Source organism: Hibiscus syriacus, unplaced genomic scaffold (assembly GCF_006381635.1).
Source record: "Hibiscus syriacus cultivar Baekdansim isolate YM2019G1 unplaced genomic scaffold, ASM638163v2 tig00110548_pilon, whole genome shotgun sequence".
NCBI lineage: Eukaryota > Viridiplantae > Streptophyta > Magnoliopsida > Malvales > Malvaceae > Hibiscus > Hibiscus syriacus.
In genome coordinates this window covers 1,004,129-1,022,514 of record NW_024062775.1, presented here as the reverse complement: position 1 = coordinate 1,022,514, position 18,386 = coordinate 1,004,129, and positions in this window count along the sequence as shown.

Genomic DNA, 18,386 nt, shown 5'->3' with positions numbered 1-18,386 from the left:
GTTTTCTGGCTGAGTTAATGTTTTTGAATGGAAGGGTATATCGGGGACATGAAATTATGACTGACATGAATGTTCGGTTCAAGATTAGTATCTCATATTCTCAAGCTTGGAGAGCCAAATGTTATGCCTTGGAATTATTGAGGGGGTCGCCAGAAGCATCATTTTCCCAACTGTCGGCTTATTGTCACAATTTAAAGCTGAAAAATCCTATATCGGTAACTCATATCAAAACAGATAGAGATGGATGCTTTGAGTTGCTTTTTATTGCCATTGGTGATGCGGTTAGTAAATAATTATAATTTTGTTGACTCATTTTTGTTAGTTGCATGCATTTCACATTTAAATGATTATATTTCTTGTGTATATGATTTTGTAGATTCGTTCGTTTATTACTTGCATGGGCCCAGTTATTATAGTTGATGGAGCACATTTGAAAGGTCGATACCTTGGAGTAAACTTATTAGCAGTAGCCATGGATGCTAATAATGGGATACTGCCAATAGCTTACGGGGTTGGCAAATTTGAAACCTCTGATTCATGGACATGGTTTATGGGGCATCTTAAGGATTGCATAGGTCCTATTAACAATCTGACAATCATATCCGATAGGGCAAACTCAATTGACAACGCTGTTAGAAGGTGTTTCCCAGATGTTTTTTATGGACTTTGTGGTGTTTATTTATACAGAAATCTAAAATCAAGGTCTGCTGGTATAAAAAATCACAAATGGATATACCGGAAGGCTGTAAAAGCTTATCGAGAAGTGGATTTTAATAAGCATATAAATTGTTTAAGACGTGTTTTGCCTCAATGTGCTCAAACACTAGAAGATGTCGGGTTTGAAAGATGGTCAAGAGTACATCAACTTGGAGCAAGATATGGTTTCATGACGTCTAATAGTGCAGAATCAATCAACGCTCTAAGTCGTCATTCCCAGATATTACCCATTACTATGTTAATGGAGTTTTTCCGAGCCTCTATTCAATAGTGGTACTACAAGAAAAGAAACCATGCATATATTATTTCTTTAAATTCGTAACTTATCATATATTTTACAAAGTATTATTTATTTAAATTTACAGGAACATTGGAACGTCGTGTTACACCTGGACTGAAAAAAAGATGAAACATGTTGTGAAGTCAACGTCCTGGAGAGTTGAACCATGTTCAAACACTTTGTTTGAAGTATTGGATAATAATTTAAATGGGCTTGTCGATCTAAATGCAAAGACGTGTAGTTGTAAGAAATGGAAAACATCTGGTTATCCGTGTGGCCATGTTATAAAAGTTGTTCTTCATCTAAACCAAGATGATTCAAGCGCATACGCTATGGATTGCTACACTGCAGAAGTATATCGACAGACTTATGCCGAGATTGTCTACCCATGTCCACATCCTTCTGAGTGGGACATACCAGATGACTTACAAACAGTTTTGCAACCAGTCATGGACAGCAGGCTACCTGGCTGACCAAAAAATCATGATCGTATACCGTCTAAGGGTGAAGAGAAGAGGATATCGACATGTAGTCGGTGCAAGGAGAGTGGTCATACAAGGTTGACCTGTGGATCACCAGTGCCATCACAATCATCTTTTCCTCTACCAAAAAATGGATCCTCATCAAAGTCCAAAGCTCATATGGTGCCAAGCAAAAGGAAATCAAAATCAAAATCAAAACGCAATCAAAATCCCAATCACAATTGGCTTCACCTTTTGGGACTTATTAACTTAGGTGATTTTTAAATGCAAACGTTGTATTATGTGTATTTTATGTGTGAATGCATACATTTTCAGTTAGACATTCATTAGTAACTTGAGTTTGAACATTGATATGATCTGTTCAGTTGTTATCATGTTGGGATTTTCTCTTGTGTTTGATTTCTTGGATAGTTGTTCTCTTGCTTCTTCAAGTGTCCTTAGCTTGTATTTATAGCTTGGAATGTGTTTGATGTTGTATATACCTTGATGTTGTATGTTGCGATCAACGCGAAAGTCAAATTTACAACGCGAAAGTCAAATTTGCAACGCGAAATAAGCGTTGCGAATTTTACTATCGCGTAGCGAATTTGACTTTCGCGTTGCGAATTTGACTATCGCAACGCTTATTTCGCATTACGAATTTACCTTTCGCATTGTGAATTTACCTTCAACAGGTCTTTTTTACCTTCAACATAATTCAGATTGAAAATTAAACAACAATTCGATTAAACATTGTTGTGGGTACATTATTTGAACATTGTTATGGGTACATTATTTGGAAAAATAATGTTCCGGACTTCGTTAGAAATAACCCTTTTTCATCGGATTAATTTCATTTTTGTGGGTACATTATTTGAACATTGTTATGTATAAATTTATTGTGTATGTATGTTTTGGTTTGATTATATTGTATGTATATTTTCATTCAGATGAGATGGGCTGTGTATAACAAAACAATCTATCTCTTCCATGTGAGTACTTTATTTCAACCATGTGACAAGTGTGACAACCCCATCAACTTACAACTCAGCTTTGAACTCAATCAATATTGTCTTTTAGCTTGATGGTTCATAAAGCATGTTACTTGAACAGTATGAATCAAATATGCAATTTCCATGTTCAATTTAACACTGCATTTCAAATTCATTTCATATGTAATTGGAGTTTGAATTTAAATTTCAATTTGAGTTTGAATTTCAATATAAATTTCGACTCCACTATAAATATTAGCCCAAGCCAATATGCATGTTATCATTGATTATTCCTAATTTCCATTGTTTTTTTTCAACTTTAAACGCAAGGGAATTCCCGATCATCGTATTTTTTGGTCAACTTTAAAGCGTTAGAAACGTTTCGGGCGTATGATCTGGGTGGTATACAAGAAATGCAACAAATGACAACTAAAAATCCCGATAATTGAGGGCTACAACTTGTAATAATAACAAAAGTCCGAAATGTTTCTGAGTACCACCCAAATCATAAGTTTGAAATGCTTCCGATGCTCATCAAAATCAAAAGCTCATATGGTGCCAAGCAAAAGGAAATCAAAATCCAAATCTCATATGGTGCCAAGCAAAAGGAAATCAAAATCTACAACTTGAGTTTGAACATTGATATGATCTGTTCAGTTGTTATCATGTTGGGATTTTCTCTTGTTTGATTTTTTGGATAGTTGTTATCTTGCTTCTTCAAGTGTCTTTAGCTTGTATTTATAGCTTGGAATGTGTTTGATGTTGTATATACCTTGATGTTGTATATTGCGATCAACGCGAAAGTCAAATTCGCAAATCGAAAATCGCGTTGCGAATTTGACTTTCGCGTTACGAATTTGTACCTTCAACATGTCTTTTTTTCCTTCAAACATAATGCAGATTGAATTTTTTTAGAAACAACAAATCAACTTTTACAAATCAATTAATCAAAAAATAAATCTTATTTCCTCATCAATTGTAACAAATCAACTTTCAATGTAAAATTCAATTGTTTACAAAGAAAAAAAGTGTACCCCAGACTGTTGTTTATGCACAAATACAACACATCTCACTTTAGGATTAACCTGCAGAAACCAAACATTTGCTCAAACAACACTTTCTACACATCTAAAACCAACAAACAGCAAATTACTGAATTCTAGGTACTTAACCAAATATTTTCAAACCAATTAAAGAGTACTGAATTCAAACTTACCAATTGTTTATGTACAACTTTCAGCACGCGATGCAGGTAGGCAGCGTCTCGTATATATTGATCTGGCCATATAATGCCGAAACCACAAGCCTACTGCAACTCTATCTCTATCTGTGGGAGGTAGATATTGTATACTTCCTTTCGTCAAACGTTCCAAGCACAAGCATACGAGAGGACCACAATCCCCTCTGGCTCCATGCGTTTTTTTGTGGCGCAGTCTCGTCTCTGATCATTGTAATTTTGAACTTCTTTGGCTTCTTGTTTCCAGATATTGTCCAATAATCAATCGCATTCAAGTATTTAGCCAAATGATCGCTCCATCTCTCTGTAATAATATCTCTCAAATCAGACAATGGTATGTAATTCATCATGCTGTAATATACCACTGTCTTCAGGGATGGGAGCTGAAGCTCGACGAGAAGTCAATGACGATGTTCCAAAATAGGGATAAACACTTGCAATCATAAATAATTGCGTACATCAAATAAAATTTATGAAAACCTTTAAAATATTCAAAAAATAAATACCAACCTTATCGACCTCCCACCACGCAGGATAAAGTTTAGCTTTTCCATTAGCCAACTTATATGAAGCATCTCTTTGATCCTTCAAGTGAGCTGCGTGAAAAGACGTCGGCATAATAGTCCATCGAATACCTATTTTCTTCAATTTCCTTATTATTAGAAGACGTGACACGCATGCATCAATATGCTATTTTATAAAAAAATAAATATATTAGTGAATTTATTAATAATTAAAAAAAATTAATCAAAATGTAATATAAGAAGAATATAATACTTACCCCCCTTCGAGGTAGCCATTATCTTCAACCCCTAATAAAATACCCCACCAAGACCGATCAATAAACAAATGAATAACATCGTCGATTTGGCATAGGTCAGAATAACACCCCTTGCTCCGCTCATGTAGATAAAAATCAACTGCGGTCTTAGCCCAAAAGGTATTATCCGTAATTGTGTCCGGTAGTGTTTCCATCTCCTGCTGAGGAATGGTACTGGCCGGTAACTCATACGAAAACCAACACGCATCCATCATATCGGGCACGGGAGATGGTTTATCAATATGTCGACATATGACGCCAAATGAATCGGGCTCTTGAACGGCGGGCGGGACCACTTGAACGATGACAGGGGCCTCTTAAACGGTGGGAGGGGCTTCTTCGATGATGATAGGGGCCTCTTGAACGATAGGAGGTGCCTCTTAAATGATGATAGGTGCATTGAGCTTATTCTTACGGAGTCTTGGCACTAGTGGGGTGAACGGAGACGTAATGGCACGTACACAACGTCTGATGCGTGAACCTCGTCGTGCAAGAAAAACCCGACGTAAAGCATCTACCTTAATGGGCCGCTGAAAATAAATTAATATATAAATCAGTAAATAAATAAATAAATAAATAATGCTGAAAAAAAGTTATTTGCATTTTTAGTATAATATTAAACAAATTTACCTCATTGCGTAGAGTATTAACCTCATTCTGCAATAATGAAACAATCTCGCGTAGAGCGGTAACCTCACCACGAAAGGTAGATACCTCACCGCGTAGCGCACCATTTTCATCGCGTAAAAAATCCACCTCACCACGTAAAGATCGAACCTCGTCACGCCATGCACCATTATCTTCACGTAAAGTACCGACCTTATGACGCAAAGCACCGACCTCATCACGTAATTCCCCTAACTCATCCTGTGGAGGTGGAGAACAGGGAGATGGAGATAGACGGAGCCTCTTTGTCGGTCGCCTATCATGAGGTGATGGTGGAGAAGAGGCTCGATGATGTGATGGAATAGGTGATGGTGGAGGTGGAGAAGAGGTTCGACCAGGTGATGGCTCCAGGTGATGGCTCCGGGTGTCGAGCTATAGAATCGGACCGATGAGGTGATGGCTCTAGAAGTGGGGGGTGCTCATCATCCGTCCCATAAAAAAACCGCTTACTAGCTTGCCACCAATCAGTGGCAAGCTCAGCATCTGAGGGTGTCAGCCTCTGTAATGGGTAGTTGGCCTCCTAACAATATAAAAGCTCAAACAAGGTTAAACGTGTACTAGTAATAACTTGTTTAAATATGGTAGTATTTGTGTATTAACTTATATCATTAATCGTTGTATATGGGAGTAAGTCTTCCCAATCCAACATGCGGATTCTCTTCCAGGTAATAGCCCTAGGAATATCATTTGATCTTTTTATCGTATATGTCTGTATGCTGGGGAAAGCCTCAAATATCCAAATCTACAAACAATATAATACACAAACATTAATAATTGTTAAATAATTAATTATAATTTTGGAAACATTATATAGAAATTCTTACCTTAAAGGCCCAAGTAAAGCTTGTCAAAGTGTATTTAGAACCATCGCCCCGTAAACTTTTTCGGTCTTCGAAGGCAGACGACAACTTCTTCCAGGTAGCTTTCCATATATATGAACCCCACAGAAATAGGTTCCATGCATTTAGGTCCTCTACCAATAATATTAGGTCCTCGGAGATTGGTTGTCTTCCCTCTTTGCCTAAAAAGCCGGTATGAAAAAGTAGTAAATGGCATACTTGGACAACATCAAGGTCATCCATCCAAGTAAAACCATCTTTATCAAATAATCTCTTCAAGTCGTCGACATGTATACTCGGCTTCGACTTTGCCAGCTCAGGAAAAACCCGATATAACCATGATGGGCGGGCGATATGACTAGTGTACTGACCTACATCATCGTGTCCGAAGCGTAGACCGGTGATTAAGCAAAACTCCTCACGCCCAAAACAAGTATACGCCGGTGCCGGAGGAAAATGAAACTATATCTCTTCATCACCACGTTGTACCCCCTCGGGTAGATCGTTAGTCATGGTCTAAAGAAACAAACGTATCAACATAGCATCTCCACCCGGATGTTGTACTTTCAGCCATGGCCCGAAGCAAGTATCCTCAAACAATTTTCTTTGTAGTGGTGTAAGCGTCGACGCAATTTTAGTGGCTATGCTTAATTTATTCCTTAAGGTCAATTGAGCCGAAAAAAAATTTCTACAAAAACAATAAACATACCAAGTTAGATATACCAAAAACTACAAATTATACACTACAAACAGACATGATATTAAAAGTGAAAACAAAGCTAAATATGTTTCAAACTAGCACGGTATTCACCCAAGTCATTATTCTATCATAGTTCACAAAATGCATCAGATAACATTCCATAAGAAAGCACTTATATGAACATTTAATGTGTCAACATAGGTTTAGTGCAGGTTCAAGGACAACATAAAGAGTAGTAGTTTATTCTTGAAACTTAAATTAGCAACACTGTGAAGTTAGTATTTGTCTTTGTTTTTTGGTTGAAGTAATGCAATTCATTCAAGTTTCAATTTGCAGAATAAAAGAAGTTTCTGAAACTTAAATTCGCAACGCGAAAATGAAAATCGCAACGCGATTTTAGTTTTGCGTTGCGATTTTCATTTTCGCGTTGTGATTTTCATTTTCGTGTTACGAATTTGGTGTTGCGATTTAGGGTTTCTTCAACAAAAAGACAAAACAAAGACAAATCCTAACTTCACAGGGCTAAAGACTAAACAATTTAGCAATATTGGCAGCAACCGAATGAATTTAGCAATCTCAGTGAAATGGTTAATCTAATAATAATACAAAAATTTCAAAATAAAAATAAGAGATTAAAAAACTAACCCTCGGTGGTTGATTTTCCATTTCTGACCGTGAATGGTTGTGAGGGTTGATCTAAGAGATGGAGATAGACGGATTTTGTTGGAAATGGGGACGGATTTTGTCGGAGATGGGGACGGATGTCGTCGTAGAGAATGAGAGATGGATATGGGACTGAGTTGTGCTTTAGGGTTTTAGGTTAGAGATAATTTGCGATAATACTGTTTACATTTGTGTTGCGAAATTAATATTTTGTTTCGCGTAAAAACATTTGACTTTCGCGTTGCGAATTTGACTATCACGTTGCGAATTTTACTTTCGCGTTGCGAATTTGGAAAATCGCAATGCGATTTACATATTCGCGTTGCGAAATTGGAAACTGGGTTGCGAAATTGGAATTCGCGTTGCGAATTTGTTGGTCATTTTGGCAAATCCAAAAAAACTTGGTTAAATTCGTATATTATAAGGCATTTTTGGCCACTGAGGTTATTTTCTCTTATTATTTTCTTAATGTAACGAATGTAACTTTCTTAAATTAAATAAAATAGTATTTTTAAGTTAAATTAAAAATGCTAATTTTTATAATATTTTTGGACAAAAATATATCAGAGGTCCATACTTAAAAAACAATGTGTCCCTTATATTATTTTTTTCTTTTAATGTGGCTATCCAATTCAGAAAATAAATTCAGTGTAGTCATTTGACTAACGATTTTTATTGTTGACCGTTACAGTGTTGACATGGCAATTCATTGTACTGACGTGACAGTTCACGGTGCTGATGTGACATTCCACGATGGTTGATAACATGACGGATGACATGATAGATAAGTTAAATTGATAACTTAAATATGACATATGGATTGCCACATTGTTGAGTTAATAGATTGATGGAATCGGCCAAGAGTAGGTGAATTGGCAATTAAAATTTTGGTGGAAGCTTTTGTAGAAAATTGAAAGTAATTGCACAACGATTTAGAGTGGTTCGACTTTCTCAACCAAATTCTACGTCCACTACCTTAGCTATCCACACTAAGGATTTTCCAACAAATTCACTAATTTGTTCTTTCTTTTGAGGCCAAAGAGATAACCTTACAACTCCCTCAAGAATATATCCCAATTCTTGAGAACACTCTTTCTCAAAGAGAAGATTACAAATTTGCAAACTTACAAGGAAATCCTCACAAGGTAGATTGTTTGCACAATTCTAGAACAAATAAAAGAACACTAAAAAATGAATACAATTGAGTACAAGTAGTGTTCTTGAAAGCAAAATGAATATTGAATGAAAAATAGGCTTGAAATGCTCAAACTTGAGGTTTGATGCTTTCTCTTTGATTCTCTCTTAATTCTTGGTTCTTGTTGTTTCTTGTTATTGATCAATGGCTTCTAAGCTTGTTTAAATACTCTTTCAATTGATTCTGAACGTTGGAGATGATTAGTGGAGTCAATAGAGTCGTTTAAGTGTGAAAACAATTAATAAAACAGTTGGGAGCGTCAGTGCATTGATGCATACACAAGGTGATTCGGTGCATCAAGTGTAAAATTCAAATATTTTGACTGTTGGACCCTTAGTGCATCGATGCACTAAGAGTGCACTGATGCATGAAGTGCATTCGATGTTTCAAAACAGCCTGAGTGCATCGATGCATGAAGTGCATTCGATGTTTCAAAATAGCCTGAGTGTATCGATGCATGGCTTGTGCATCGATGCATCAAATGCATTCTATGTTTTCATAAAACCCTGAGTGCATCGATGCATGATATGTGTATCGATGCATAAAATGCATTCGATGTTCAATTTATTCAATGGTGTATCGATGCATGGATTGGTGCATCGGTACACTCCTTTGAAAAATTGATTTTAGGCTCGGTTTTGGTTCGAAATACTTTGTGAAAATTGTTTAAAAAATAGTTTAAGTATAAAACACAATTTTACACATTAGTAAGGATTAAAATTGAACTTTGAAAGACTTGGAGTAATATTTTGATATTCGAGTAATTAAATCGAATATACTTAGAAAATCATTTTTAAAATCTTAAAATTCAATTATACTTAATTTGTTATATCAAAACATCAAAATGTTTTCAACAATCTCCACCTTTTTGATATAACAAAACATTTGTGTAATTTTAAGATTTTCTTTGAAAATAAATTTTGAAATCAAGTTTGAAATTACTCCCCCTTACTCTAATACTTCTCCCCTTTAACACTTTTACACTTCTCCCCATTTTTGTTAAATCAAAAAGACTCTAAAATGTTTTGAACAAGGTTTTTGAAAAACATAGCCAATTGATTATTAATAAATATATCTGAAGCTGCTAAGATCAAAGATCAAGAGAAAGGTTAGCCATTAGTTTTCATAAACAATATTCATAAACATGTAATGGATAATTGGTCATATATGTCTAATGATGCAAAAATAAGTATTGATATCAAAAGAAAATTCAAACCAAGCATATATATATTAAGATTTAGCAACCAAAACAATAATCCAAACATTCAATCATCCAAAATACAATCCAGAAACATCAAAATATATATCAATCTAAGTTTTAAATCCAAGAAATCATAACATGGAAAAATCTAATCCATCGGAGGATCGGGAGGAGGAGGAAATCGTGCTTGCATCTCAAGAGAGAGATCATTCATACGTGCAAGCATCTGCCGTTGAAACTCCATTTGTTGAGCTTTCAAAATGTCTAAGCGATGTAACACCCTCAACTCATATTCGACCCGGATACGAGTCCAGGATGTCACATTGACTAAACAAAACAATACTTAAAAAAAATTGATAAAACATTCGAACTTATTTTATTAAAATACAATAATATACATATATTAATACAAGTTTATCAAAATACTCAGAGCATACACAACTTAACCCTTTAGTTACATGCCAACATCCATTTACATAACAAAATGACCTACTGATTAAGTTGCTTCTGATCTGATAGTTGCAGGAGTAATGTTGTCCAGCTGCTTAACCTCGATCGTCTACTTTATCGGATCCTACGTGTGAAACACTCACATGCTAAGTCATCGACTTAGTGAGGCAATATAATAATATCAATAAAATATAAAGGAATTGCCAAAATGAGATGGGTTGCAATGATAAGATGTATGTAAACAATGCAATAACCATAACAATGTTTCTAACACATATACTTATCAAATTCACATTCATAAGTTCACCTTATTAAGTTCATTAGCCCATGGTACCATACTGAGAACCTAAGGTATGTGAGTATTGTGAGGTTGTGCACTATGCTCTCACCACAACTCGTATAATTGCACCGAAGTGCCACGTAGAATTGCACCGGAGTGCCGCGTAGAATTGCACTGTAGTGCCATATAATAATGTCCATAAGGACCACATATCATTCCTTAAGAATCATATACATATACTAGGGATCAAGTATGTGTCTCACAAGACTTCATACATGTTCCAAAGAATATATATATATCCCGAAGGACCGCGTAGACCCTCTACCCTTGGCATGCCAACTATACCTATAGTTCTCATCTACATAACATGGGCTTTCACAATTCACATAATTTGTATCACGTAGACATATTATTTTCATACCTTTATCACATAGACATGTCATTTCCATACCTTTATCACATAACTCATATAACTTTTTCTTGCATATTCATGTCACATAATGCATATGGTATGAATTCATGTCATGTATCATAATATGAAATGCGATCATGTATCAAAATATTGAATCTAGACTTATCACAAGTCTAGAATTGAATAGAATACATATTCAGGCTATGCATATGCACTCACCTAGATTTCTTTGTCTTTCCCTCGAACAATCCTACTTGTCGATTGTTTCAGAACTCGTTTAGGCTCGATATCTACATAGTAATTCATTGATACTTATCAGTATAGTAATTAGTATATTCTAAACTATCATTTCTTATGCTAAAAGAAAAGCCATTTTCATCTTTTAATGGAGGTATGCATCGATGCACTACACCATGCATCGATGCATAAATCCTATTCGATGTTTGTATTTAATGAGGTGCATTGATGCACTCCTTATGCATCGATGCATCAATGGCATTCGATGTTTGTATTTTAAAAGAGTGCATCGATGCACTTCATGTGCATCGGTACACCTTGAATAATTTCTGGGATTTATCCTTGATGCATCGGTGCACATTGAATGTGCAGCGATGCACATTGCCCAGAAATGTCTTTTAAGCACTAAAAACTCTTCTTAATCTTCTCAACACTTTATATATCCCCTCTTTTTATATCCCTAACTTGCCTACTCTTACTTAAACTAATTATTATCCATTTATACCACTAAAACTTAGAAATCCAATTCTCCATATAGAATTTAAGAATCTAACCCAAATTCCAACATATTCCAACATGTTCTAATTTGAATTCTAACACTTCATACTTCTTAGTTAGCTTTATGACAAGTCAAATCCCACTTTTAATTCGTATTAGGAACTCTAATCCAAGATTTCACTTTTCTACTTCCTTTCTTTGACTCTTCATATACTCATCATCTTATGGTTTTAAGATAATCTAAGCTTTCCTTATGCTTAGTTATTATCTAAGGATCAATAAGAAACCTTAAATTCATCAAGAATTTGATCAATAAGAAAACTTACTTTTAACTTTGTCTTCACGGCAGAGAGAAGAAGAATGAAGAAGAAAGAAATATCCAGAACCTTGTTTCTCTCATTAGCTTTCTACGTGGTTTATTAAATATCCTTAAGAAACATTTAATTATTTTCCTTGTCAAAAAACTCATTTTCCCCTTTAGTTCTCCATGCTTTGCTAATTGATCCTACACCAAATATTTCAATCAATTCCTTCAACTTTCAATTTATCAACTTTGATAACTAAATTTTAAAATTTCACAATTTAATCACTAACTTGGTATGGATGATGTTACAAATCTCCCTCCCTTAAGAAAATTCGTCCTCGAATTTTCATTGTACGAACAGATAGGGATACTGAAGTCGCATATCTTCTTCACGTTCCCGCATGGCTTTTTCTACCTTGTGATTTCTCCAAAGAACCTTGACCAATAGAACTGTCTTACTCCTTAACTGTTTGACTTCATAAGCCAATATTCTCACTGGTTCTTCATATGTCAGATCCGATTGGACTTATACTTGTTTTGGTGCAATGATGTGAAAGGGATCGGACCTATATCTTCGTAACATGGACACATGGAAGACGTTATGGATCTTCTCCAATTCCGGTGGCAAGGATAACTAATATGCCACGGGTCCTATCTTCTTAACAACTTCATATGGCCCAATGAATCTAGGACTTAACTTTCCTTTCTGACTAAAACGTAATACTTTCTTCCAGGGAGATACTTTAAGGAAAACTTTATCTCCAACCTCGAATTCAATCTCTTTTCTTTTAAGATCAGAATAGGACTTTTACTGATCAGAGGCTACTTTGAGGTTATGCTGAATTTCTCGAACTTTCTTTTTTACATCTTGAATTAAATCCGGACCAAGAACACTTCGATCTTTGAGTTCATACCAATTTAATGGAGTACAACATTTCCTCCCATATAATGCCTCATATGGGGCCATCTTTATACTGGACTGATAACTATTGTTGTAAGCGAACTCTGCCAGCGGTAAATATTTTTCCCATGATCCTTTGAATTCCATTATGCATGCTCTCAATATATCTTCCAATATCTGAATAGTTCTCTCTGATTTCCCGTCAGTCTGAGGATAAAAAGCCGTACTAAAGTTTAAACGAGTTCCCAACGCTCCATGCAAAGATTTCCAGAATCTAGAAGCGAATTGTGGGTCTAGATCAGAGACTATGGAAACATGCACTCCATACAATCTAATAATTTCTCTAATATACAGCTCAGCGTACTTTTCCATAGAGAAATATGTTCTAACCGGAAGGAAATGCGCTGACTTAGTTAATCGATCAACAATTACCCAGATTGATTCTCTTTTGTTCGGAGTCAAGGGTAACCCCGAAACAAAATCCATCATAACATTTTCCCAATTCCATTGAGGAATGTAAAGCGGTTGCAATAATCCTGACGGAAATTGATGCTCAGCTTTGACTTGTTGACATATCAAACACTTAGAAACAAATTCGGTGATGCTTCGTTTCATCCCTGACCACCAAAATCGATCCTTCAAATCCATATACATCTTGGTTCCACCCGGGTGCATCGTTAATGGACAGTAATGAGCCTCTGTTAATATTTCTTTCTTCAGGTCTTCATTGTCGGGTATCACAATTCTTCCTTTACAATACAAATTTCCATCTGACTTAACCTCAAAGTCTTTAATCTTTTTTCTATTTACTTGCTCAATTCTTTTCAAACACGTTTCATCTTTACTTTGCAATTCTCCTATTCGTTCCAACCATACTGGTTTAAGTTTTAACTCTGCACAAAGACCACCGTCTCTAGTTAAAGATAATCTTGTATCCATAGCTCGTAATGCTGCAAATGTTTTCCTGCTTAAGGCATATGCTACCAAGTTAGCCTTTCCGGGATGATAGACAATTATCACATCATAATCTCTCAAAAACTCCACCCATCTCCTTTGTCTCAAATTAAGCTCTTTTTGAGTCATCAGGTATTTCAAGCTCTTATAATCCGTATACAAATAACATCGTTCTCCATACAGATAATGACGCCAAATCTTGAGGGCGAACACCACTGCAGCCATTTCTAAATCATGGGTGGGGTAATTCTTTTCTTGTGGTTTCAACTGCCTCGATGCATACGCTATCACCTTCCCTTCTTACATTAATACACACCCCAACCCGTTATGGGACGCGTCACTGTATACTACAAAATTCTTGCCAGATTCTGGTTGAACCAATATAGGAGTTTCTGTCAGAATTCTCTTTAAAGCTTCAAAACTTTCTTGACATTCAGAAGTCCAAACAAACGATACATTCTTTCTCATCATCTTCGTTAAAGGTAGCACTATCATCAAAAAATTCTTAACGAATCTTCGATAATAACTGACAAGTCCAAGGAAACTCTGAACTTCAGATACATTCTTTGAAACTTCCCAGTCCATTATAGCTTTAACCTTCTGAGGGTCCACTCTAATCCCATCTGCCGAGATCACATGCCCCAAGAAAATTACTTCGTTTAGCCAGAATTCACATTTGGACAATTTCGCATAAAGATTCTTATCCCTGAGAATTTGCAAAACTAGCCTCAGATGTGCGATGTGCTCCTCAATGGACTTCGAGTAAATCAGTATGTCATCAATAAAGACAACAATAAACTGGTCCAAATAGGGCTGAAAAATCCTGTTCATGAGATCCATGAAAGCAACAGGTGCATTCGTTACTCCGAATGGCATTACAATGAATTCATAATGACCATATCTCGTTCTGAAAGTCGTCTTCGGAATATCTTTCTCCTGAATCTTCAATTGATGATAACCCGAACGTAGATCGATCTTCAAAAATACCGAAGCTCCTTTTAGTTGATCAAACAAGTCATCAATACGCGGAAGAGGATACTTGTTCTTGATGGTCACCTTATTAAGCTGTCGATAATCAATACAGAGACGCATTGATCCATCATTCTTCTTAGCAAATAACAACGGAGCTCCCCAAGGTGACACACTTGGTCGAATAAATCCCTTTTCTAACAACTCTTGCAATTGATTCTTTAACTCTTGCAATTCTTTCGGAGCCATCTGATAAGGTGTCATTGCAATTGGAGCGGTTCCTGGTATTACTTCAATTTGAAATTCTACCTCTCTATCTGGAGGTAATCCTGGCAACTCAGCCGGGAAAACATAAGGGAATTCTCGAACTATTAAAATCTCATTCAATCATTTTTCTTTAGCTCTTGAATCTATCACATTTGCAATAAATCCTTGACATCCCTGTAGCAACAACTTCTTAGCTGACATTACTGATATTACATTTGCTAAAGGGTTAAACCTTTCACTACTCACACTTATCTCTATTCTTCTTGGACTTTTTAGGGTTATCTTTTTCGATATGCAATTAGTATCTCCATAGTAACAGAACAACCAATCAATTCCCAGAATCACTTCAAACTCGTCAAAGGGTAATTGCATCAAATTAGCAGGGAATTCAATTCCTTTAATCTTTATGGGACACTCCTTACAGACTTTGTTCACCCGAGCACTATGGCCTAAAGGATTAGTTACTATAATCTCAGTACTCGTAGCTTCTAAAGGAATCCTTAATTCCTTTACTAACTTACTCGTAATGTAAGAATAATTAGAGCCTGGATCAATCAGTACCAATACTAATTTATCGTACAGCTGAAAAGTACCTGTTATAATATTAGGGTCATCACGGTCTTCACTTGTCTTTAGATTGTACACCCGTACGGTTGACCAAACTTCAGGTTGAGCAGAGGATTCAGACTGGTTTCTTCCTCTGCCTCTTCATCGTCCTCTTTGTGAGGCAGAACCAACTCTTTCAGATGGTGCAGGCTCACCAACCATCAATGGACAAACCTGGATAAAATGTTCAGCATCTCCGCATCGAAAACAAGTCCCAACAGCCATCCGACAAGCCCCATAATGGTTTTTCCCACAATGCTGACACTGTCTCGCTTGACTCGGAGTAGATCTCCCAACACCAGATCTCACTGAATGCGTCTGTCTAGGACTTGCCTTACTTGCTCCCCTAGCAGACGATGCAACTGATTCTGATCTAGCTTGTGATTGAAATCCTGAGTCTCTTCCTCTTTTTGATGGTGCTGAGCTAGAAGAAGCACCCGTTCTCTTTGATGTCTGAACTATAAAATCCCCGAATATCTCATTCTGAGCTCTTTCAAGAGCCTTGGAACGATTGATCACCTCTTGGAACAAGGACAAATTCAATACTATTAGCATCTCTTTCAATCTAGGGCGTAAGCCCTCCACAAACCATTCACAAGCCTCTTTTTCAGTAGGCACAAGCTCGGATGCAAACCTACTCACCTTGTTGAACTCACATTCATACTCATATACAGAGCGGTTCATCTGTTTCAAATTCAAAAACTCCTGCTTTATCTGCCGAATAAATTGATCTCTAATGTACTTGTTTTTAAATTCATCTAATAACAAAGACCAAGTAAACTGGTCACTGGACATCCTCATGGTGAGGTTCGTCCACCATATCCTCGCCTGACCCCTCAGCAACGAGACAACTCCATCTAACTTCTCCACTTCAAAATAGTGGAGACCATCCAACATGATTTTCAAATAATTTAGCCAAAGATCCGCTGCAATCGGACCTTCCTCGGCTTCTCCCTTAAATTCGGGAGCTCCTAAACCTCTCAACTCTTTTGCTAAATTCATTCTTTGAGTTGGTGGAACAGGAGGTTGAAGACGCTTCAGAATAGCGTCTAATGTTCTGAAGAACGTATCCTGATCTTGCACAAGCACTCCTTGAGATGCATGTTCTTCACCTTGCCTGGCCAGGGCAGGTGAATTACTGCTTTCAGCAGGTCTATCTTCTCCCGCTTCACTTTGGGAGCTATTATGTCCGGACATCTAATAAGAATAAACACATTATTCTATAAACAACATACTCATACTATACCAGATCAGAAGTTCTCACTATTTGTTGGCATGTATTCCATTTAAATACTCTATAGACTCTGGTTTATGCCTAGAATCGGCTAAACCATAGCTCTGATACCATTAAATATAACTCCCTCAACTCATATCCGACCCGGATACGAGTCCAGGATGTCACATTAACTAAACAAAATAATACTTCAAAAAAATCGATAAAACATTCAAACTTATTTTATTAAAATACAATAATATACATATATTAATACAAGTTTATCAAAATACTCAGAGTATACACAACTTAACCCTTTAGTTACATGCCAAGATCCATTTACATAACAAAATGACCTACTGATTAAGTTGCTTCTGATCTGATAGTTGCAGGAGTAATGTTATCCAACTGCTTAACCTCGATCGTCTACTTTATCAGATCATACGTGTGAAACAATCACACGTTAAGTCATCGACTTAGTGAGGCAATATAATAATATCAATAAAATATAAAGGAATTGCCAAAATGAGATGGGTTACAATGATAAGATGTATATAAACAATGCAATAACCATAACCATGTTTCTTACACATATACTTATCAAATTCATATTCATAAGTTCATCTTATTAAGTTCATTAGCCCATGGTACCATACTAAGAACCTAAGTTATGTGAGTATTGTGAGGTTGTGCACTATGCTGTCACCACAGCTCATATAATTACACCGAAGTGCCACGTAGAATTACATCGGAGTACCATGTAGAATTGCACCGTAATTCCATATAATAATGTCCATAAGGACCACATATCATTCCTTAAGAATCATATACATATACTAGGGATCAAGTATGTGTCTCACAAGACTTCACACATGTTCCAAAGAATATATATATATCCCGAAGGACCGCGTAGACCCTCTACCCTTGGCATGCCAACTATACCTATAGTTCTCATCTACATAACATGCGCTTTCACAATTCACATAATTTGTATCACGTAGACATATTATTTTCATACCTTTATCACATAGACATATCATTTCCATACCTTTATCACATAACTCATATAACTTTTTCTTGCATATTCATGTCACATAATGCATATGGTATGAATTCATGTCATGTATCATAATATGAAATGAGACCATGTATCAAAATATTGAATCTAGACTTATCACAAGTCTAGAACTGAATAGAGTACATATTCATGCTATGCATATGTACTCACCTAGATTTCTTTGTCTTTTCCTCGATCAATCCTACTTGTCGATTATTTCAGAACTCGTTTAGGCTCAATATATACATAGTAATTCATTGATACTTATCAGTATACTAATTAGTATATTCTAAACTATTATTTCTTAGGCTAAAAGAAAAGCCATTTTTCATCTTTTAATGGAGGTATGCATCGATGCACTACAACATGCATCGATGCATAAATCCTATTCGATGTTTGTATTTAATGGGATGCATCGATGCACTCCTTATGCATCGATGCATATATGGCATTCGATGTTTTTATTT